This window comes from Ptiloglossa arizonensis, chromosome 3, assembly GCF_051014685.1.
Source record: "Ptiloglossa arizonensis isolate GNS036 chromosome 3, iyPtiAriz1_principal, whole genome shotgun sequence".
Classification (NCBI taxonomy): domain Eukaryota; kingdom Metazoa; phylum Arthropoda; class Insecta; order Hymenoptera; family Colletidae; genus Ptiloglossa; species Ptiloglossa arizonensis.
In genome coordinates this window covers 21560186-21586127 of record NC_135050.1, presented here as the reverse complement: position 1 = coordinate 21586127, position 25942 = coordinate 21560186, and the positions used below count along the sequence as shown (strand labels likewise).

The 25942-nt window shown below is 39.8% G+C and overlaps 1 protein-coding gene, 1 long non-coding RNA gene and 1 other non-coding gene across 8 annotated transcripts in view; 2 read left to right on the top strand and 1 right to left on the bottom strand.

Moving 5' to 3' along the window:
* The window catches only part of Dgo (ankyrin repeat domain containing protein 6 diego), a 279288-nt gene that overhangs the window by 66058 nt on the left and 187288 nt on the right, over positions 1-25942 (bottom strand). The window lies entirely within an intron of this gene.
* The window catches only part of LOC143144569 (uncharacterized), an 89883-nt gene that overhangs the window by 3273 nt on the left and 60668 nt on the right, over positions 1-25942 (top strand). The window lies entirely within an intron of this gene.
* Positions 7058-7177, top strand: Trnal-caa (transfer RNA leucine (anticodon CAA)). Its single transcript has 2 exons — positions 7058-7095; positions 7123-7177. It is a non-coding gene; the product is annotated as a tRNA-Leu (tRNA).

Sequence of the window (25942 nt, the reverse complement as noted above, 5' to 3'; positions counted from 1 at the left end):
GTTTGTTCTTCTTCTTTTTCTTTTTTTTTTTAAACGCCGACGACGATTTCTCCCGATCGCGTGGCAGATGGAAGATCGATAACACGATTAAGAACGCGAGTCGTACGATGAAGAAGATCCAGCTCGTACCACGTGGCGGGGATCGAATTGTTCCTCGTGTAGAAAAAAAAAAAAAATGACCGTCGTCCTATCGAGCACTTCTTCCTTGTGCACTTTCACGGCTAATTATCGCGCTTGTAATACCATGTGCGTCGCGACGCGTGTTTTTCGCGAGCAACGTGTCGCACTTTCGCTCGGGGAATCGTCACCCGGTCAACGTCGCAAATAAATTACAATCAAAGTGATCCTTTCGCGAAACCAGTCTGCAATGATCTATAGGCAAAAATAACGAAGGATTAATTCCATCGCCGGTCGTGCAGGGACTTGTTTTCAATTATCTCGTGGAATCGAACGATTTTTACGCGGAAGTTCGTTTCATGGCTCGATTCTTACGCACGATCGTCAAGGTGCGATCTAGTAACGCAGAAGTTTGCAAAATAGTACGATCGATCAATTTCTGGGTTCTCGTTTTCTTATTCAGTGTACTTTTCATTTTTTTTCTTTTTGTATTGTCGAAAGTTCACGATCTACGAGTTTTCGTTCGTTAGGTATTTCTAATTAGAAATTGTTAGAAAAGACCGATAAATTCGAATAAAATTATGTTCGTGTCGATAAATTTCTGGAATAAATATTTTCTACGTGTCTTTAAAATTGCTAACAGAAACAGATCGAGACAGAATCCTGGTTTCTTCTATGCGCTGCTACGATGAGTGTACAAGTCTACAAGTACGACTTGACCTTTGGGGTTACTAGAAACACGTAGAACGAATTCAAGTAGGTTTCTCGAGTACTTAACGAAACTCTGTGTGCGATGTCATCGATCAAGGTTAACTAAGTTTACCGCACGAGTTCCGTGAGAGTTTAGCTGGAACAAAAACCTCGGACAATTTACGCAAACGATCGGAAACGCGTTTTATAAATATTACGATACCTTTTCGATATCTGAGAATAACAAATTTTTGTTCCAATTTCAATATACCGTACACTTTTACCAAACACGACTCAAGCTAGGGTCGAAACGTTTAAATACAATATTATACGAGTTACACGTATGTCGATTATTAGTATTCAATATGTACAAACAACACATAGTAATTTTCTCTAAATAAACAAAAATTTTAAAAGTTTCCAAATACTCTTCGAAATAAAATATTTTTTTCACGTTTACCCTTGACTCTAAAAATTCCATCGAGCACCAATTACACATACGTCCATTATTAGTATTTAATATGTACAAACAACACATAGTAATTTTCTCTAAATAAACAAACATTTTAAAAGTTTCCAAATACTCTTCGAAATAAAATATTTTTTTCACGTTTACCCTTGACTCTAAAAATTCCATCGAGCACCAATTACACATACGTTCATTATTAGTATTCTATATATATACAAAAAACACGTACTAATTTTCTCTAACTGAACAAATTCTTTAAAATATTCCTCAAAACAGAATACCTTTTTCACGTTTACCCACGACTTTGAAAATTCCATCGAGCGCAAATTACACATACGTCGATTATTAGTATTCTGTATATGTATACAAAAAGCACGAACTAATTTTCTTCAAACGAACAAATTCTTTAAAAGTTACCAAATGTTCCTCAAAACGGAATACCTTTTTCACGTTTACCCACGACTTTGAAAATTCCATCGAGCGCCAATTACACATACGTCGATTATTAGTATTCTGTATATGTATACAAAAAGCACGAACTAATTTTCTTCAAACGAACAAATTCTTTAAAAGTTACCAAATGTTCCTCAAAACGGAATACCTTTTTCACGTTTACCCACGACTTTGAAAATTCCATCGAGCGCCAATTACACATACGTCGATTATTAGTATTCTGTATATGTATACAAAAAACACGACCTAATTTTCTTCAAATTAACAAATTCTTTAAAAGTTACCAAATGTTCCTCAAAACGGAATACCTTTTTCACGTGTACCCACGACTTTGAAAATTCCATCGAGCAGCAAAACAATTCTCACCGTAAACGAACGTGTTACTTCCAACTATTGTTCGCGTACTATTTTAGTTTTTTGTTCGCCAACTATTTTACGCGTACGCGGTCCGGTTTTCCGTCACACCCGATGCATCGATGTACGGTGTCCGAGTGGTTGAAGCTCAATCGGTCGCGACAAGATCGACGAGCCACCCTCGTAATATCCCGTAAGACGTTGAGCGATACGGCTGAACGTCAACTCGGATTTTTCTCGTGGCGACGATTCGTGGATCGTAAAATCGGCTCATCTGGTTCGGGGACCTCGCCGTGTTCGTAATGACGCACGTGTCTTCGATACGGACGTACCGTACAGCTAGATGGGCCGGATTTAACGACCCCGGTATAATAAGCTAGAGATATGGCGCAGCAACTGGCACCTCGTCTGCTCCCACGCCATTGTCGGAGTTGTGGGTGGCTTCGGGGCGCTCCAGTGCTCTTCATTCAACCGGTTTTATCGAACACCCGTGTTGCGCGCGGCCAGTTCCGTCTTCGTGGACACTTTCGTAATTTTCTAAATTTTCCATCGAGCATCGACCGTAGAGGATCGTTGCACGAAGGGTGGAGGCGTACACCTCGAGCCTCGCGTACCCCGAAACGAACGAAAAAGGATGTTGCTCAATTTTATAGACTCGCCCGACGGTAATGAAAAACGACACGTTGATCGAAGCTGACTTTTATCGCGTCTTTTATTCTCTTACTCGTAACTGCGAGCTATTTTTCTTATTACGGAAATGAAAGGTATTTTCGAAAACGTTCGGTGGACATTGAAATAAATAATTAAACGTCGAGAACGAAGAAAGAACCACGACTCGGTCGGGGACGACATATTTCGATTTTTCATCGTTAATTGCTCCCACGGTTTCTCGTAAATTCTCGACTTGTGCGCTCAACGTTTATTCCAAATGTGCACGTTACGCACATGTGCATCGATGTGCAGCGCTCTACTTCGAGCACGATTATCGGACAACCCACTGGGCTAATTTATTCCGTATCGTTAATAAAGGAACAGTTTCTTAACGGAAGATTTGTTCAGAGAGATTGCAGTACCGATGAATGTTTTAGGAAGTAGCATATATTAATTGATTGCAATCGATTAAATATCGTTATCGAACTTATATTACTTTCGAAACGAATAAAGATCGTCTTAAATTCAGAAGATTATTATTTGCACGTTATTGGAGGCATGAGGGTTAAATTAGTCCTATGAAAAGATTAAGTCCCGTAAAATAAAGTCCTGAAAATTAGTTCTATAAAAATAAATGAAAATCATGGAGCAATGAGTCCATCGGGAGTGACTTTGCGTTGTACAATTTCTCGTAACAGAATCTTCGTTTCTTAGATATTTATCGGGTACATGGATATAAAATGAGAAACATATCGTTTTGCGTTACAAAACTAACAAGAGGATCGTAGTGAACGCGAGTCGTAAAGCTATTCGTTTTGGAGATACAGCCGTTCGGAGTTACAGCTTGGACTGGCTACGGAATTAACGTAGGAAGTAGAACGAATGTGAAGGAAGCCTGTCAACATCTGCCTGCGATATAATAATAAATCAGCGGGGAGTGGTCAAACGCGTGAGACAATCAATGATACGGCGTCTCGAAGCGTGCACGACTGACAATGGAGGTCGATTCGAACAGTTGCTCTGACGCAACGACTTCTACTAAAGGTGACTGTATCTCGGAGACAAATGGTCTCTGGTGGTTCTGGGATTCATGGTTATTAGAACTGTTTTATTACCGTAGAGGCGTGCTACACGCCTGTGAACTTTCAGACAGAACCGTCTAGGTGTTATTTTTTTCTCTCTTAAATACATAATTCAACACACAGGAGCAACTCAATGTTCATTCATTTCATCTCTAAGTGGACGCGCTCATATTTGTAACAAATGGTTATTAGAACTGTTTCGTTATCATTAAAGCGGGCCATAGGTTTGTGAACTTTGAGAGAGAACCATCTAGGTGTTATTTTTCTTTCTTAAATTATTATTTAACACACAGGAGCAATTTAATGTTTGTTCATTTCATCTCTAAGTAGACGCGCTCATATTTGTAACAAATGGTTATTAGAACTGTTTCATTATCATTAAAGCGGGCTATAGGTTTGTGAACTTTGAGAGAGAACCATCTAGATATTATTCCTTTTGCTTAAATTATTATTTAACACACAGGAGCAATTTAAAATTCGTTCATTTAATCCCTTGGTAGACGCGCTCATATTTGGAACAAATGGTTGTTAGAACTGTTTTATTATCATTAAAGCGGGCTATAGGTTTGTGAACTTTGAGAGAGAACCATCTAGGTGTTATTTTTCTTTCTTAAATTATTATTTAACACACAGGAGCAATTTAATGTTTGTTCATTTCATCTCTAAGTAGACGCGCTCATATTTGTAACAAATGGTTATTAGAACTGTTTCATTATCATTAAAGCGGGCTATAGGTTTGTGAACTTTGAGAGAGAACCATCTAGATATTATTCCTTTTGCTTAAATTATTATTTAACACACAGGAGCAATTTAAAATTCGTTCATTTAATCCCTTGGTAGACGCGCTCATATTTGGAACAAATGGTTGTTAGAACTGTTTTATTATCATTAAAGCGGGCTATAGGTTTGTGAACTTTGAGAGAGAACCATCTAAGTGTTATTTTTCTTTCTTAAATTATTATTTAACACACAGGAGCAATTTAATGTTTGTTCATTTCATCTCTAAGTAGACGCGCTCATATTTGTAACAATTGGTTATTAGAACTGTTTCGTTATCATTAAAGCGGGCTATAGGTTTGTGAACTTTGAGAGAGAACCATCTAGATATTATTTCTTTTGCTTAAATTATTATTTAACACACAGGAGCAATTTACAATTCATTCATTTAATGCCTAGGTAGACACGCTCATGTTTGGAACAAATAGTTGTTAGAACTGCTTTATTATCATTAAAGCGGGCTACAGGTCCGTAAACATTGCAATAAAATCACCTAGAAGAAGTTACATTCTTCCTAAACGATAATTTAATACGCAACGGCAATTTAATATTCATTCGTTCATTCTTAAATACACGATCACATTCGTAACACAAATAGACGCGCGATGGTCTACCAAACTACTACCTTTTTTTTTTTTTTACTACGTGTAAATATCATTTCTCCGAATAATGTATTTCATTTCTCTTAAATTCGATTAAAAATAGGCAATTTATAACAGGCGACAGCGCTCAATGTATTCCCCCCTATGGGGGGTCTAGTAGACCGCCCGGGCGCATACTCGAGCGTTAATATCGCTCAGTGTACGAGAATAGAATATTAAGGATGCGTTGAAAATGGTGTCCAAACATTTTTGTGAACCGATTCACGAATATATCGGATACGGTGGGCGAGGCGAAAATTCGCGAGAATAAGGCCGCGTGCAAGGTTCCACGGTGGTGAGTACGGAGAAGGTGCCACCGTGGTCGAATACTCGGTTATCCGGTTTTCAAGACCTCTAATACGTTCGCCAATCGTCGGCCATGACATTGGAGGAGACTCTGCGTGGTTGGATCCGTGGCAATAAATCGTTTATAGTAACCGTGCCCCTTGTTCCTTTTCGTACGTTCTTCTTTTTTCGGACAGATCGATGGAAGGGACGAAGTTGGGGCCCCGGGACCAGATAAGAATGAATTAGGACGGACGGCTCGGTAGCGATGGATACGAACCGACATCACGTTGCCTGGAATAATGCTTCGTTTCGACCAAATCAAATTTTTCACGATTTTATACACGACAGAATCGACGAAAGATTTTCGTTCTACTCCGAAACGAGTGAAATCGGTCTGGAGAAACATTATTCGATTTTTTATTTCCGTACCATAGATCGAATCTTGCGTTTGATAATTTTTGTTGGGTAAATTAATTTTATATCGACGACTCGGGTAGTTTTGATATCGGAGACACTTTTGATATTTAGATCGTATGGATTCTATTATAGAATTGTGGAAAGGACACTGGAACGTTTATTGTTTTAATTATCGGATAAAACGCGTGAAAATGGAGAGTGATTTGTTTTGTTGCGGAAGGTTCTTTCAGTAGGGAGAATATCGGAAAATATTTTGCACAAGTGTCGTCGAGGTGATTGTAAGAGTAACATGAATATCGGTACAAAAACAATCGATGGCACGATTCCTTTTGTCAGATTGTTCTCGATGTTTTTGAACAACGTTTGATTTCGATCGATTCGATTCCATCGCTACGCTCGCTGCGTATCGGTGACTTGTACGGTATTGGAGTTCCGCGAAATCGAGTTCTCGAGGAGGCAACACGGAGGCTAATTTATATTATAACGAAGAGATTGATCTACGAGACACGCGTGCAGGAATATTATTTAGTTTCGCGTAGAGTCGTTCCGACGTCACGACATTAGATTAATTCCCGCGATTAGAGTGTTTGTGCAAGGCTTCGTATGTTGAAATAAGACCAAAACCATAAATTCGTCGAAACGACTTACTTCTACATTTATTATTTTTTCAAAATATTTCGATCCACGTTTTTTTCGCAGATAATATACAGAAGGATTGGAAATACGTTCGTTTATCGCGGTACACCGATTGCGTTACAGATATATAAGAATAAAATAAAATATTAAAACTGTGGAATCAACATTCATCGAAATAAATACTTAGCGATTAATTGTATAATTAAGTTTACGTTACTCCACTTACGAGAAAAATATTGACAATAGTTCATTGTAAAACTTCAAATTTATTAATTTACTTCGATTAACAAAATTGTATCAGAAGACACGTTTTCGTATTAAAGAATATTTTTTTACCAACTCTTTATCGATAAATTAATATCGATATTGTGCATTGTGCAAATGTTTAAGTCGAATCAGTATTTTTATTAATTTTATATATTTTCAAAGCTATATATAGTATTGTATCTTATAATGGCTAATTGAAACACCGTTGATACGAAGTCAGGATGGCCGAGCGGTCTAAGGCGCCAGACTCAAGGTTGTACCTTGCCTGTTCGACAGGTTTTTCTGGGTCTTCTGGTCCTCTGTGGAGGTCGTGGGTTCGAATCCCACTTCTGACAAACTTTTTTACAATTTTCCATTCATCCGTCGATGTCATTTGCCACATGGAAAATGAATTGTTTATCTGTAATTATCGATTACTCAGCGTCGATCCGCGTCCAAACGCAAACAAGCGAGTCTGTCGCAGGTTCGAATCCCCAGGGTCGAGTAAACTTTTTTTTCTTCATAATATTCTATACATGCCATGGATATCATTTTTCTTACTTAATTAATACTATGTTCTTTCTATTGATTTCAACGTTTAAAAAGTATATACGTACATACTTTTATATAAGTATATATAATTAACAATCCGAAATGGAATAAATATATTCACGAAACTTTTAAAACGTTTCGTGAAAATAAAGTATCGAATTATTTATTTAAAGCAATTAACGACAGACGGACAAAATTTATTCTTATAACGAAATAAACACGGACTCTTTACTTGGATAAATTTTTGTTTCGATAATGCTCAACTCTAATCTCTATACTATCGTCCATAAACATCATACTGTACAACAGTGCTGTATTAATAATTTCATAGTCCCTGGACAAGTGTATTTTTGTAAGTCTTCTACGTTTAAAATATATATTAGATCTTTCTATTTTACTTTTTAAATATTTTTACCGTATTCGTACCTTCTTATCAGGTTCTAATAAAAGCCCAAATTATAAAGCGAATATACGTAAAATAATCGAAATGGACCGTTTGTAAGCCATCTGGAGTGTACCTGTTGCACTTAATGGATAAATATGGACTTGGTGAACGATTCACGACCATTCTTGCGAAATCTACCGTGTTTCCGAGAAAACCTGACGATAACAGTACACACGAGCAACGACAGCAGCTGACCCTCTTCAACGTGACCCGGTCTATTTCAGGAGTTGCTATTTTTCCTCTTTCCCACACGGTTGCTAGTTACGAGCACTATGACACAATAGGCGCAAGCTGCACAATGAGTCGAGGTTTGCTCGGAATCACGACACGGTGTAATAATGACCTTAAAAGGCGTCAGGTGGCATTTCGAATAGGCGAAATGAATCGACATATGGGACGTATTATCTTCTCGATGTCGTTTAATGAAATTTACAGTCCACAAAATTGGACATTCTTGTTGGTACCTTGTTAAATGTATCGAAGACACGATTTTGTAGCTAAACACCGATATTCACGTAGCGAAATGTTCGGATAATAATACTTATATATCCTGGTGTTCGATTAATGATACTCGTGTACTCAAATAGTCGAATAATGATACTCGCGTACTCAAATATTCGAATAATGGTACTCGTATAATCAAATATTCGAATAACGATACTTATGTATTCGAGTAACGATATTCACATACTCAAATATTTGAATAACGCTACTTATGTATCCGAGTATTCGAGTAACGATATTCACATACTCAAATATTCGAATAACGCTACATATACATCCGAGTATTCGAGTAACGATACTCACATATTCAAATATTCGAATGACGCTACTTATATATCCAAGTATTCGAGTAATAATATTCACATACTCAAAGTTTACTTCGAAGTTTAATCCTAGTATTCGAATACCTAATAAAACGTTCAAATAGTCTCAACTCTTTGGATCATCGATTCAACGACTAATTTTTCTACCACTCCCGCTAAATTTTCACCGAATAAAGAATCACTCGGAAACTCTGCAACACTGTCGGAGAAGTGTACCTGGCGCATTTCTAAATTATTTCGTACCGCTACAATCGAATCCCCGTCCATAATAACGCACCGCAGGAACTCCCTGGAAAATTCGGGCGATACTTAAATTAACTCATTATACATCGAATCAGTCATCCAGTCAAGTTGAACCGTTTAATTTAATTTCTTCCCTCTCGTTAACCCCATGCGAGCTCAAATGGCTCATTCTGGTTTATTCTTCCAGTTAATAACTTTCCCTCGAACACGCATCATCAATCTATCCCACTGTATTACGTTTACACCGACGGGTTTAATACACTCGGAAAGCGACACGGCCAATGAAAATCTCATCAAACTTGATCCGGCCGTGGTACGCTAATCAACCATATTATGTCAAACTACAAGATTCCAAGAGCGTTGCGCGGTTCATTTATCAATCCGTTCTGGTGGTAAAAAGAGACGAGACTGTCGTCTAATCGATACATCTACCAGCGAGTTCAACTCGGAAGAGCGGAAAAACTCACGGCTGCGTTATGGCGACCTACATTAAAAGCGAAACATCATTTGCTCGGGTGACTTATGGCTCTCCGTGGCTCGCTGGACTTTTGTTTCGCGTACACCTACGTGGTCTACGGTTTAACGAGGCACCGTGCTTGTCCCTGATTGATGCTCGATCGACGTTTACTGAAAAGAGCAACGTACACACGTACACGGTACCACGGTGCTTGCGCGTCCGACTTTCGCGTAACCCCGATGCCATTCACCTTTTCCTTTCTAATTTCTCGGCCGCGGTAATTAGACGGACAGCGTATCATTACCGGAAGAATTACAACCGAGGCGGGACCAGGAATTTTTTACTTTTCGGCGACACCTCGTTATTAGTCGAGTTCTCGGACCGTCGTTGATACGGTTTACGTCTCCAGCTTCGAGGCCGGGGACCGTGAAACGGTTTTACTCGCGAACGAATTGAGTAGGCATTGAAGTAATTCTAGCCGCTCGAAGGTAGAATCGTCGAGTGATTTTTTTAACCTTCCAGAGGAAGGAAAAGGGCGAAGGTCGAGAACAGAAATCGAAGATTACGAATGGAATCTCGTTCGTGGGTTGGAAGTACTTTTATCGGGTTTCAAAATGGCGCATAATCGTCTAGTGACTTTTTCCTCTTCCAGAGTAAGGAAAGAAACGAAGATTCAAATAGAATCTCGTTCGTGGGTTGGAAATGCTTTTCTTCGATTTCAAAATGGCGCATAATTGTCTAGTGACTTTTTTTTTCTTCTAGAGTAAGGAAAGAATTCAAATAGAATCTCGTTCGTAGGTTAGAATTACTTTTCTTGTGTTTCAAAATGGCTCATAATTGTCTAGTGACTTTTCTCTCTTCTAGAGTAAGGAAAAGATTGAAGGTCGAAAGCAGAAATCGAAGATTACGAATAGAATCTCGTTCGTGGGTTGGAAGTACTTTTATCGGGTTTGAAAATGGCGCATAATCGTCTAGTGACTTTTTCCTCTTCCAGAGTAAGGAAAGAAACGAAGATTCAAATAGAATCTCGTTCGTGGGTTGAAAATGCTTTTCTTGGATTTCAAAATGGCGCATAATTGTCTAGTGACTTTTTGTTTCTTCTAGAGTAAGGAAAGAATTCAAATAGAATCTCGTTCGTAGGTTAGAATTACTTTTCTTGTGTTTCAAAATGGCTCATAATTGTCTAGTGATTTTTTTCTCTTGTAGAGTAAGAAAAAGATTGAAGGTCGAAAGCAGAAATCGAAGATTACGAATAGAATCTCGTTCGTGGGTTGGAAGTACTTTTCTTGGGTTTCAAAATGGCGCATAATCGTCTAGTAACTTTTTTTTTCTTCTACAGTAAGGAACAGGGTGAAGGTCGAGAGAATCGAAGATTCAAATAGAACCTCGTTCGCAGGCTAGAAATACTTTTCTTGTGTTTCAAAGTGGCGTATAGAGGAACTCGAGATGGTTATTTGTTAAAATTATTACTCCTCGCGATGTATTTCGTTCTGTAATTTGAATTTGACTAGCCATCGAGTGACAACGCATAAAAAGTAGTTTACGAGTTGAAACTTTTGAAAGTACTTTTCTGAAGGTCATATTTTCTTCTTTGGGAGGTTTCAAGGTCATCGATATTTTTCAAGCGACACTCTATACATATATTTCTTGTTTTTTACACTTACGGAGCACAAAGAAACAAACTCAACGACCGTAATAACTCGAGATATTCGCATCGGGAGATATTTAAACTTTCTCGAACTGATACGTTTCGTGCGTTAATGTGTTATAAAATAGTCGATTAATATTATTCCTTGCGTCGATCGTCGAATAATTTAACATCCGAGTAGAATTGCAGAAGCACCTGTGTTATCGATAATAGCGGAATTTATGCAGCGATTACGGACTTTTGCGGTTGACTGTATACGTACGTAGTAATGAATATGAAACGATTCGCGAATGTTTTTAAGAATGTTGCGCTGAATTTAAAAATTGACCAGCTGGACTGGATGCTGGACAACCAGTTCTCACGATGTACGACTGCTTTAACGATAAATTAATATCGTAAAAGCTATTTGAAATATGTATGATACCAACGATGTACACTGGAGACGTACTTAGCAAGGCATGGTATATTTTCAGGCAAGATTAAACGAGCCCGGTTCCGAGATCAATTCCGGAACAAAAATTCAACTGAAACTAGTTTAAACAATTTATACCCGAGATCTTTCAGTATTTCTACAAATTGTCGACAGAAGTTGTCAAAACATTGGAGTCGCGTTTATTTCGAAGACGTGAATTTATTCGTGGTCGATGAAAGTACCAGTTTGTTTACCAACTTGCCATCGTTTATCATTCAAAAACAAAAGAACCTTGAACGGTGAATAAAACAGAAACACAAGAAATTCGTGGTCGACGAAGATACTATTTTGCTTAAAAACTCGTTATTGTCTATTGTATAAAAACAAAGAACTTCGAGTGAACGAAGAAAGCTCTCGAAACAGATCTGATCGATCACTTTGATACTTTGAAACTAAAATTCCTTCGCGATGTAGAACAAGTACAAAACGTTACCGGTACTTACTAACGAGGCCGGTAATTGGCACGATTTTACGAGTGGTTCGCGCGCGATTTCGCGGAAATATTAATACTAAAACCACCGACGTTGAACGTATTACTATTTCCACCGTTTACGAAGTTAAACGCGGGGAAGGTAAATTAATTTACGAGTACCGTTAATTCGTCTATTCTGACGATCGTTCGCGAATATCGTTGACAAAAACGCTTTCAACGATCGAGCGATATTAAAAAGAAATTCGAAACGATTCGAACCGATCCCCTTTGCTGTGGTTCCAGCGTCGAGAACCGCGAAGATACGCGCAGAAAAACTCATCGATATTCGTACGACCGCCGTCGATGCGGTTTCGGTGAATCGGTGGCGATTTTAAAGGTCGTTCGAGATGAAAAAGATCGGTCCGTATCAACCGAGAAACCTTTCAGAAACGAGCATTAGCATCGCGTGGTAAATTATTACCACCGTCGTCGATTTGTTTCTCAAATGGCCGTGAAATGCGTTATTTATCGCGGTCCCTCGGAAAAAAAAAAAAGAAAAGAAAACACCGGGGCGCGTGTAAAACAAATCGATCGTATTACTTTTAATACACACGTTAGGTTTAAAATGATAGCCGGGCGTGAAACGATCGGCGATCCGAATAAACACGTGCGGGTTACTATAGTTCGAAACGACCGCGAACACTATCGGTAGCCCCGATCGGGTGAAAGCGAGCGTAACGCGCCGCGCGTCTATTACAACATGTTTTCTTTTCTCTCGTCTTTTTCTTTCGTCTCTTTTTCGGTTTTTCTTGTCTCGTTTTCCTCTCTTTTCGTTTCATCTCTCGCCACGGCACGCGATTCGTCGAACTTTCACGTCCCCGGCCGGGTGAAACGCATTCAAGTGCGACACGTTCGACGACCGTGGAAACTTGCAAAGCCCTTGTTGTGTCGCGTGGCGAGCTTGGTCAGGAATGTAGTCCGTGGCGAACACGACCGTCGACACGAAAAATGCGTAACGGCGCAAGTACCAGCATCGGCCCGCGCGGCGTCTACAACAGTGTTTTCTCTTTCGATTTTATTTTCTTTTTCTTTTCTTTTTCGTTTTCTTTTTCTTTTTCTTTTTTCGTTGTCGCTCCACGACGCAGCTTCGTCCGCTCCAATTGTGGTTTCAGAGAAATCGGTTCCGTTCGTTGATCGGAGAACACGGTGGGTACTGACTGTTTTTCAGCCGAACAACGAGCAAACGACGATCTTTTATTTATCACACGTCGAGTAAATATCGAACGATTACATCAGGCGTTGAAAATTGATGTTTGCCCAAAGCGAGCCGACCAAGTGCTATAAATTCGAATTTTTTATTATATCGGGCGCACGAGTTAAGTTACGGCTACCAAATTGACCGAAAAGTGGTACAAACTTAGGTAACATTTTGATTATATTGGGTGGAAAAATTAATTCAATCCTAGCGGGAATTAGAATTTCAATTACGTTGGGCGTGGCAGTTAATTTTGAAGTTTTCGAGTAATTTACTCGCGGTGGAAATTAGAATATTAATCGTATCGGGGGTACGAATTAATTTAATCGTAGTAAAAAGAAAAATTTCAATTAATTGGGTGTGACAATTAATTTCGAAGTTTTCGAGTAATTTACTCGCGGTGGAGATTAGAATATTAATCGTATCGGGGGTACGAATTAATTTAATCGTAGTAAAAAGAAAAATTTCAATTATATTGGACGTAACGATCAATTTTGAATCTACAAATAAATTTAGTCGCGGTAAAAATTAGAATATTAATCGCATCGAGGGTACGAATTAATTTAATCGTGGTAAAAATTAGAATTTCGATTATATTGGGCGTAACGATCAATTTCGAATCTACAAATAAATTTAGCCGCGGTAAAAATTAGAATATTAATCGCATCGAGGGTACGAACTTAATTCTCCCCTGAATTAATTTAATTGTAAAAATTAGAATTTCAATTATGTTGGGCGTAACGATCAATTTTGAATCTACAAATAAATTTAGCCGCGGTAAAAATTAGAATATTAATCGTATCGAATTAATTTCTCTTTAATTAATTTAACCGGGGTGCTCGTTCGAACTGAACCTTTTTCCCCTGTTACGTTAGGGTATTAAGGTACACGTGCGAGACTGACTTTGAAACCGTAGAACCAGACTCTGTAATCGACGTAACATTAAAAAAAGCGTAAGCACGATGTTCTCCAAGAAACAGCACATTAGACGCTGTATGCTTTACGCATTCCAACTCGAGAAAAATCTCCCCGGAGGCTAAGATTCCTTGAGTTGGGAAATTCACTCTCGTGCAGTTTATTTACCAGGCTTAGTCCCTTCGGTACTGTTATTTGTTTCGCATACATTCAACATCGTTTAGCCATAAATCGCGAAATCGTTGTGTGTGTTTTTTTTTTTTTTTTTTTTTTTTTCGAAAGAAGGTTAGGTTCACCAGCTACCTGCGAACAGGTAGGAATGTACAGAAGCCGAAGAAAATTATTTCGAAGATCGAAGTGTAATTGAATTATTCATAAGTGAACGTTACATTTGTCACGAGAAGATCGAGAATTAATTTAAACACCTAAACGGAATCGAACATCGAACAATGGGGTTGTTAAAAATTCAAGCTCGTAGCGATTGTCACCGGTTATTATTTCAACTCTTTCAATTATTTTCAATATTGTACCGTGGAAGTAATCTGTTGAAAATTCAACCTCGTAGCGATTGTAACCGGTTATCTTCTTTTCAACTCTTTCAAATATTTTAAATATTGTACCGTGGAAGTAATCTGTTAAAAATTCAACCTCGTAGCGATTGTCACCGATTATCTTCTTTTCAACTCTTTCAATTATTTTAAATATCGTACCGTGGAAGTAATCTGTTAAAAATTCAACCTCGTAGCGATAGTCACCGGTTATCTTCTTTTCAACTCTTTCAATTATTTAAAATAATTGTACCGTGGAAGTAATCTCCGTCACTTCCGTGTTCTAATATTTCGAAACGATTGAAATGGTAAAGGTGTCCGCGAGTGGACGTTGAAAGAGGTTAATGGAGACAGTTTGCAGATAACTCGATGATAAGTTGTCGCCTATAAGATACAAGAGCGAGGAAGGACTCCGCGATCCCGCTAGATGAAACATGGATACTAAAATCTAGTTTGAAATTTACATATGCGTTTAATTGGATAGGAAGAATTCTATTGCTAGGATTAATTTCAGAGCACGAAACGAGGAGGAAATATTATACGAACGTATTTACATCGCGCGGGTCTCGCGTCTCGATTTGTTAATATAAAAGATCAAGGTAAGTAACCGAGTGTCGTGTATAAATCAGATGCACCGTCGTTTTGGTATAAATGTACCTATCCGGCAGTTTCGCCATTTTGTCGAATCAAACAGAAACGTTAAACGGCAAATTAACGAGGAACATTCCACGATATGCGAGAGAAACCGTCGATTGATAAAAATAAAATCGAACTGTCGATTTTTAAACACGTTGCAGCGGTAAATACAGTCTGGCTAACTTCCGGCCATCGTTTTGTTTCTTGTTTTCCATTCTGGATTTACTGTTCTTAAGAAACCTCACTACGCGGATAAGAAGAATATTACTGCGTTTTCGTCGGTTGGTTGTGCGATAAAAATGAATTGTTCGTTTAGTTTCGAAGGTTTGTATTCTTTTTTTATGCGTACTTTCAATCGACTTACTTTACAGTAACTTAAGTATTGTTTATTTGGGAGTTAGGTTTCGGACGATCGGTTAATACTTGATCCTTTCACCACTATCTGGACAAGCTCGTATCGTGAGGGGAGCCATTTTACTTAGGGTTTTGAACTTACGGGGGTCTCAAATTCACAGGAATCCTAGGCACACAAGGATTCAAAACTCACGAAGGTCTTAATCTTACGAGGGTGTAATCTCAAGAGAGATCTCGGACTTATCGGAACCTCAAACTTAGATGGAGTCTCAAACTAGGACCTCGCGGAGACCTTAAACTCAAAGAGGATCAAAATTTACGGAAGATTTCAAATCTACCGAGGCAAAAGTTATCGGAGGTCCTATGGGGGCTCAAATTAGGACCTCGTGGAGACCTTAAACTCACAGAGGATCAAAATTTATAGAAGATTTCAAATCTACCGAGGCAAAAGTTATCGGAGGTCCTATGGGGGCTCAAATTAGGACCTCGTGGAGACCTTAAATTCACGGAGGATCAAAATTTGTGGAAGACTATAAATCTACAGAGGCGTCAAAGTTATTGGAGTTTCTATGGAGTTTCAAAGTTACGAAAGCTTCGAACTCATAGAAGCTCTAAACTTTAGAATTAGGACACCACTTCGAGCGGTGTCTCAAATTCATGGAGGTCTCGAACTCGTATACGCTCGAAATTCACAGGTATCTAAAACTTGGCGAAAAAATTCTAACCAAGATATTTCCATTTCCTCGCAATTAGTTCACGATTTTCTAATAACAATACTTTCGGGCACCGACAGCAATATCGCCGCGTTTCGTCCCAGATCTGCTAGTCAGACCGGTCGGAAAGGCTTATCAAGTACATCCTGCTCCAGACGTGACGCCATTAATCGTTCAAATACTCCGTTCAAAGTAGCAATAAACTAACCGAGTAATAGAAAACTGTACACGATCTACCGGATAAGCTTTATCGACCAACCGACAAATCTATGCACGAAACTAATGTATATTTCGCGCGATACCGAGAGAACAGTAGTTTCGATCTATTCACGAGTCGTCTCCGAGCAAACTGTCGTATTAAAAATATCAAGGTTCGGCGATCTATTATACTACGTGTTGTAGTAAATGTGTACGTGTTGCACCTTGGTTCACGAGAAACAAGTACTTAAGAAACGATCGAAAAAGTAATTGTACGATATGCTAAAAACTACGAACGAAGATTGTCCAATCAGTCTGTTCGACTTATATTGAAGAAAACATCTCGTAGATCTAACGTGTTAACAAATGATACGAACCACTGGGGAAGTACTTAAACCTTCTCGACAAACATTCTACTGTTAATACAATTTTCCGAATATTACAAAAGATTGAAAACGTTCTACAAACTTTATCAATCCAAAATCATCTCGTAATTCTAACGTGTCAATAAATGCTACAAACTACTGGGGAAAATACTTAAACCTTCTTGAAAAACATTCTACTGTTAATATAATTTTCCGAATATTACAAAAGATTGAAAACGTTCTACAAACTTTATCAATCCAAAATCATCTCGTAATTCTAACGTGGCAATAAATGCTACAAACTACTGGGGAAAATACTTAAACCTTCTTGAAAAACATTCTACTGTTAATATAATTTTCCGAATATTACAAAAGATTGAAAACGTTCTACAAACTTTATCAATCCAAAATCATCTCGTAATTCTAACGTGGCAATAAATGCTACAAACCACCGGGGAAAATACTTAAACCTTCTCGACAAACATTCTACTGTTAATATAATTTTCCGAATATTACAAAAGATTGAAAACGTTCTACAAACTTTATCAATCCAAAATCATCTCGTAATTCTAACGTGTCAATAAATGCTACAAACCACCGGTGGAAAAATCCACGTCCTATTACCAAATCCACGTTGAACCGATGATAAAATTTGCCAAATGTAAAATTAATTCCAAACTGTACAAAGAGGGGATAAGAAAAAAAAGAAAAAAAAAAAGAAAAAACTTCCGGAAGTCTTTGAAAGACACAACCCTGTCCTCTAATCGATCTCCGAGATGTACCCGATGCGTTCAGGTGGTCGTTCCTATCCACCTTGCGTTATTACCTTTCGAGCATCGTGTCCCGTGTACAGTGTATTACAAAACTCGAGGTTATCGTCGAATACTCCGCGTTTCGATCGTAATGCACGCGTCTCGCTGTCATCTTCCATGTTGGATGCTGAGCCTCGCTCCCGAGCGAAAAAGAAGAAGAAGAAGAAGGAGAAGAAAAAAAAAGAAAGAAAAAAAAAAATGGTAGTCACCGGCTAGAAAGCGGGTTCGGATGCACTTGCGCGTCGCATTCCCGTATCCATTTCCTTGCACGTGAATCGGGTTGCGAATACCGATTAAGGCAACGAGAAACGTTACACCGAACATCGTGCCGCGTACTTGCACTTTCGCTACGCGAACGATTAAGTGCACGCTAGATACAACAATTTCTCTGAACCCTATTTACAGAAGCAATTTATGGGGGTAGCGGCGTAGTAACCGCCGATCAATAAAGAATTCACGGACCTGGCCGTACTCGCGTGTTCGTGCACGGCAACCGCGATTTATAAGGTATCGGGGCCCGTTTCGTTTCGCATTAGTTAACGATTACACATCGTTTAGATCGTGTTTCTTATCGTGCCGCAGCCTCGTGTTCTTTGGCCGATTCGAAGGCCGCTGGCTGCCCGTTTCCGTCGTCACTTTTTATTCGAGAACGAGGAAACCCGGCGCTCTCGAACGACGCTCTATTTACTCGTCGCCGTTACGTTCGTTTTCTGGTTAACCGTTCTTAAATCATATCGCCGAGTGGAGCTTCGTACTCCTTTATCGCGATCACCACGGCCGTGGAGCGGCGGCCATCTTTCCATTAGACTCGGAAAGCTGTATAATCGGAGTGTCTCAACGGTTCGGAGTGTCTCAATTTCTACCGGTGGAAATTCGAATCTTGCTTGTTTTTTCACAGGGATCGAGAAACGGTGAATTTCATCGCGGTAAGGTTGTTTTTCATCGTAATTTTATCGTGGATGCATTTCAAGCGAATGGATCGACAGTGGGCAAAAGGAGAAATACAGATAAATGGTGGCTCGAATTTGTCACCGGATTGAAAAATAGTGAAAAATAAATTTTCACCTTTTCTTTTTCTAGATCGTTCAAGAGTAAAGTGTTTTTAGATAATTTTAGTAGTTGTTTCTAATCGTAATTTTATCGTGGACACATTTCGCGCGAATGGATCGATAGAAAAAAGAAATTTCGATAAATGGTGGCTCGAATTTGTCACCGGATTGAAAAATAGTGAAAAATAAATTTTGACGTTTCTTTTTCCAGATCGTTCAACGGTAAGGTGTATCTTTAAATAATTTCGCGCAGAGCACACTAGAATTCACGAAGAAGATCGATCAGAGAAATTCTAAATCGTCGACTCTAAGATTCCTGCTTAACGCGTTAAGCACCGAGCCTATTTCGTTTACTTTTATTTAAAAAATCTAACAGAAGGAAAAATGTCCATCGTAGATTTCTGCAAGAAATGTACCGTCTTTCGAATTTCCGTGACGAAGAAATCGCAAGTAGAACGAGTCACCGTTGCTTGAAATTCTTGAAATACCTACGCGCAATCAGGTACTTTATTTTCAACGTTTAGATCTTAACGACTAGGTCTTTAGAGTCTGCTGAACTCTCTCCGGTTATAACAGTCGCTTGTAACTCAGTTTATTCACGGCTACGGTCTGCAAATAATTGTGAATAGATACAGTATCGTGATCGTCATTGTTCGCTTCCTATCTACCATAAATTCTCTTCATCACCGTTAATTCGTTGCCAAAGGTGTAACCGGGGACGAACGAATGTCGGATTGTAAAAATTGTAATAAAACGTTTTTGTGCGGTATATCGCTGTACGGAGAATAATTTAGAGCGTTACCGAGGTACGAAGGTTGCTTTCGAATCTAACGTAAAATATTTTACCATTGGATTTTTGAAATTTTTGAATTGAAAATTTTCTTCGCGGACCGACACGACTGAAAAGCTCGATTCTATCGTGTAATTAAATTTTCATTCATTTATCGCGAATTACTCCATTCAAAATTTCACAAGTCTCTACGCTCTTTATTCTCGAGCCTCCATTTCTTCGTGGACTTAAATTTTGATTCGTTCATCTTGAAATACTCCATTCAAAATTTCACAAATCTTTATACACTTTATCTTCAAGCCTTTCTTCGTGCGCTTAAATTTCGATTCGTTCATCTTGAAATACTCCATTAAAAATTTCCCAAGTCTCTACACCCTTTACCCTCGAGCCTCCGTTCCATCGTATACTCAAATTTCGACTCGTTGCAAAAATATTCAATTCAAAATTTCACGAGTCTCCGTACGCATTACCCTCGAACCTCTATTCCAACGTGTACTCAAATATTGACTCGTTGCGCAAATATTCAATTGAAAATTTGATAAAAAATCCTACTATGCGGGAAATCGTCGTTCTATTCGTGATCTATTACACCGTGAAACGTTAGCAGTATCTGTCCCGACCCGAGCGAGTCGTTCACGGGGACCGTGGACGCGCGCGCATTCGTCCTAAGCCGAACATTCAAAATGGCTGTCGGCCGTCGGTGCTCGTAAGCACGGATTATCGTCGAACAGAGCCATCTCGTTCGTACCGGACAACGAATTTACATTTACATATATTCGAGTACACTTGCCACTCGCCTCGTAAAAGGGTTCGATGGCGGAAGCAGCGATCGTAATTCAGTCGACGCGGAGGAACGTTTCGTCCCGCGTACGAAGATAGGTTAGGTTAGCTACGTCGCGGCAAAACACCATGGTTTTTCGTCCGCGAGAGGCGCGCGGCGTTCGTGCATCGACCGTGGTTTTTTTTGCACGGTCGGCTCGACGATCTCGGCCTGTTACGACTGTGCCTCTCTCGTAAATGAATTTAGAGCACCACGTTTTCTCTCTCTCTCTCTCTCTCTTTTACTCTCTTTGGCTCGTTTCGCAGCCTGAATACCTAGGGGTAACTTTTACGATCTAGTAATTTCAGGCTTTACCGCGGATCGGGCGATTTCCGAGTTACCGGGCGCGCAACGTGTCGTGATGAACGATCGCGTGTTTTCAGAGACGGTTCGGTTTACATGCGTACCTCACGTGTCGCGGCCTCGGTCCGCTTCTGCACGAGATCGCGGCAACCGTTCGCGTGGGTACTCGGTATTCAATTGGAACGCGTTTAAAGGAAACGAACCGAGAAAGACGTCGGGATTATTCGCGACGCGACAACCCGATCGGGAAAACCACACCGTTACGCCTCGTACGTACGGGACGCGAGGCGAATCGGGAAAACACATTTTCGGGGATCGAGCGGAATTTTTCATCGTTCGCGCGGGAAACGCGTGCGCACGATTCTCCGACTCGGTCGTGAAAATTCGTTCGGTAATTATCGCGTGACCCGCGAATTTCAAAAATCGAGTTTTCGATATTCATCGATTCGAGAATTTGAATTTTTGAAATTTACCAATTCGAGAAATCGATACAATTACCTAAAAACTTTCTCCACCTTTATTTCCCAATGCATGATTATAATAATTCCCACGATACATTTGTACGAACAAACAGCCCCTTTCACGCCCATCCGAAAACGTTTCGATAAAGCATCGTTTGCAACCGACTCGGTACGAAGCTTCCGTGGACTTTTGCCCGTAAGTGTACCTAGCTCCGTATACCGGCGCACCGAACCAGTCGCGGGCAAGGGAACGGGTAATGTATTCAGAAAAGTGTCAATCCCATACATCAGTCCCGTACACTTTCACGTATTCCGTTCCGCGATCGTTGGGGGAAAAAGTTGGACACAAACGATCCTTTTAATTAGACAACGCCGCGCGAGTCCTGTGAACCGGCGTCGTTATAAGTGGTATCGGGAGAGCGCTCGGGTAGAGCGAGGGTGGCAAAAACCGAAGTGGATCACGCGGCCCGGCGTATAAAGGAAATCTCTATCGCGAACATGGAAACCCGTGGATTGGCTCGTGTAGACCGATCGACTTTCGCGGTCAAGCTTACCGGCCATAACGCGTTGCAAATGTGACAAATGAGACGAGCGCTACGGTATCCACGTTGCAACGACGAATGCACGCGCGGCATCGCGAGAAATCGTTTCATCGACGATTCGAGGATCCTTTTGCAATTAGACCCGTCTACGTACCGTTTACGCGTATCGTACGCGCGCGATTTCACCGCGACTCGTGTACACCGCTCCCCGTTCGCATTCTCCGCGGTTCTTTGGAAATGAAAACGTTCGTGTCTCGTCGAGATCACTCCGGGGTCAATTAAGTCATCGAACGTACGAGAAAGATCGTACGGTGAATGATTTCTAGTAAAAGCTGGAACACGGACCGAGTGCACGAAACGGCCCGGTCGCGCGGAATTCCCCTTGAAAAACTCGTCCGATCGTGCCGCCGAGTGTACCGCTCGGTCGTTGATAATAATAATAACGCAACGTCTTTACGGCAACGAGATTCTACTCGAGGGAGGGGAGAAAAGGAGTATCGATGAACGCTGGTAAGAGCGAGTACACGGTAAAGGAGAGCTACGGCTGAGTGTTTTTAACGCGGAGTTGGAAATAGTGCGAGAAGAACCGGGGGAAATGAAACGGAGAGAGAAGAGGGATGGGGGGAATTTAAGGTAAGAAAGTCGAACGATGATTTTGCGCGTATTGCGTAATAATTGGGGTGGAGAGGGGAAGGAGAGATAGTCGAGAATAGGTTAAATAATATTGGGTTGTTTGGAAAGTTTTGTATATTATATATTCGATTATATATTCTCCATTTTGGAAAACGAAATCACTTTCCGAAAAAATCCAATAGTTATGTACGTATACTGTTGTGTGTCACAATTGGAGCGGAGTGGAGAAGAATGAATAGTTGAAAATGAATTAAATAATTGTGTATATATATACAATTGTAGTAGTTGGAGTGTACGTAATAGTAGAGTAGTAAATATAATAATTAGGGTAGTCGGAAGAAAAGATTAAAGTTACTCAGCTTGTTCTCCCCGAGCATTCGGTTCTCCGATTCTCAATCGAGCGCATTTTAATGAAAATTTAGAAACTTACGTACAATTTCCCCCGTTCCTCGACGCGCGTACACTGCGACGACAAAAAACGAAGAAAACTAGATGGAAGATGAACGATAGTACGGTGATACTTTTAATTCCGGTTACCAAAGCGGTAACGCGAGATTATTATTATTAGGCTATCATCGTCTTAATATCGTATCTCCTGATAAAAAGAAAATGATACGTTTCGGCTCTGGTGTACGATTACGGTATAGTATTACGGTAATTATTACGATATCGATCGGGATGGTAGCGGTCGAAAAAAGTGAAGTCAGCGCCACGAGTGTACGCGAGGGACCGATGACGAATAATTGTTTCGTAATCGAGCACGGGAGAGGAATACTCTGTTGTTCGAGGTGTGCTCGAGATTGGATTTTCGGAGAAAGTGGCCGTGTTAAATTCCAGCTTCGAATACGGTGAAATTTCGTTCGGGCGAACCAATCTCGCGGAACCGGTAGCGTATCGCGAGATTAGAAACTGTATTTTCCGTGTGTCTTCTAGTAAGTTACACAAAAGAAGGAAAAGCATTCTACTTAGCGTTAACGACACGTTCTTAAACGTTTAAGAGAAAACGAAACACAAATTCTTTCTCTCGAAAATAAAACATTAGATGAATCTATACCATCGTGAATAACGAAGATAGAATGAAATAAAATTCTATCATTGAAAAGAAATCATTCCAACCGTCGTAAGTGATAAATTAGAGAAGACTCTTTCTGCTCTCGAAAGAATATCTTATCCAAGAAACTGAACAAAGAAATCATTTAAACGGAACGCGAGAATAAATCGTACAATTCATTCGAATCCTGTATCGTAACGTGCGTCTTGTAACTCTGGAGAAAATTAACAAAGTTAGAATTATCACACTGCATCGAGTCGCGATCGTAACGTAGAATGGTTCTCGAGTGTGAAGATACAATTCTAAATACACGTAACGATGAAGGTGTTGCGAAAGTATAAGTAAAAATCGTCGAGAAACGAGATTCTTGTTTCTATCACCGCGTTTAAAGATCTCCGCTCGAAGATCGATGCGTTTCCTTTGAACCCGGTCTGGCAATTGGAACGGTTACTCGATTCTTTCGAAATGCATCGCGGTGCAATCGAGACTTTCGTATCGGTCATGCGGAGAGAATTGCGACGTCCTATGGCGTCGCGAATAACCAAATTGACGCAAAATGCGCGCACTCGAAGCTCGTTCGTTCGTTCTTTCGTTCGTTCGTTCTTTCGTTCGTTCGTTCGTTCGTTCTTTCGTTCGTTCTTTCGTTCATTCGTTCATTCGTTTATTCGTTCGTTCATTCGTTTATTCGTTCGTTCGTTCGTTCGTTCATTCGTTTATTCGTTCGTTCGTTTATTCATTCGTTCGTTCGTCCATTCGTTCATTCGTTCGTTCGTTCATACGTTGGTTGGTTGGTTGGTCGAGTCGAGTTGGCGCGCTCCTTGAACTCGGTTTCTCTCTTGGACGGTCCGAAGAGCTCTCGAGGACTTGGACGCGCGATTTTGCAAGAATTTCCGATGCTCCTTTATGTCTGTTTGCCGCGAGGATGTTTGCGTAGACGCGAGCGCGTCCCGGCACGTTGATTCGCATAAACGGAACTTCGATATAACGAAAAAGCTTACGACCGGGGGATAATGTAACACGTTGAAGGATATTACGATTTTTCAACCGTACCGTACCGATGGGAAATTGTAACGCTTCGAGGAATTTGTAAATTTGTAAAAAGTATCATAGCAGAGAGATTCGCGGAGTTTCGAAATACTTGTTTCGAATACTTTACAGTGGATGCATTGTTTGCGATAATATACCATGGAGAGTTAACATTTCGAAGGATTTGTGAATTTATAAAAAATATCATAGTATTTAAAATGCTACACGATGGGAAAAATGTAATAGATCGAGAGATTCGTGGAGTTTCGAAATACTTGTTTCAAATACTTTACAATGGACGCATTGTTTACGATACCATACTAATAGAGAAGATTTAAAGCTTCGAAGGATTTGTAAATTTATAAAAAAATATCATAGTATTTAAAATGCTGCACGATGGGAAAAATGTAATAGATCGAGAGATTCGTGGAGTTTTGAAATACTTGTTTCAAATACTTTACAATGGACGCATTGTTTACGATACCATACTAATAGAGAAGATTTAAAGCTTCGAAGGATTTGTAAATTTGTAAAAAATATCATAGTATTTAAAATGCTACACAATGGGAAAAATGTAATAGATTGAGAGATTCGTGGAGTTTCGAAATACTTGTTTCAAATACTTTACAGTGGACGCATTGTTTGCGATATTATACCAATGGAGATCTAACATTTCGAAGGATTTGTGAATTTGTAAAAAATATCATAGTATGTAAAATGCTACACGATAGGAAAAATGTAATACATCGAGAGATTCGTGGAGTTTCGAAATACTTGTTTCGAATACATTACAATGGACGCATTGTTCGCGACATTATACTAATAGAGAAGATCTAACGTATCGAAGATTATAAAATACTACACTCCATGAAATACTCAACGAGTGCAAAAAGTATAATACTTTTTGCGCGTGTCTTTTCAAATACCGTGCTAATTGAAACGCATCGCAATGCAAAGAACGAAACGCATCGAAGGATCGGTTCGTCTTTCGAAAAACCCGATTTCCGTAGCCAATCGAACGCATTTGCGTTATTACAAAAACAAAAATACAAAAAATAAAAAATAAACAAAACATCCTTGAAAGCAGTCTTAGATAAAATCGAGGCGATAAAAAGCGCACCAGAGAGAGGATCGCGTGTAAAACAAGGAACAAGTGTAAAAGTGTTCGGTTCGTGCAAAAAGACTCGAGCGCTCGATCTCTCTGCGCGCTTCGCGATCCGCTTCGTTTCAATTTGCAACGATCGCATGGATAATATAAATTTTAATCTCGCGATTCGAGCGTTTTAACGTAGACCGGCGTAAAAGGTTTTAATATTCTATCGTCCGGCGTTTCACAATCCGTGGGTTTCGTTTCGTTCAATTACACGCGGAAAAGTAACGATCGTCGTCCAGGTTTTGAGCGGCGGAATGCGGTCTCGATGCCCGGACGGAACAGCTAGCAAGAAAATAGTGTCCCGGTGCGTCCGAGGGAACTTGTACGAGAAACCGAAGAAATCGCCACGAGATCGTGACAAAAGACCGGTGTCGGTCAGCCAAGCATTCCCGTAAATTCTTCCGGCCCAACAAGAAGAAATTATCGCTATTCCTTCTTAAT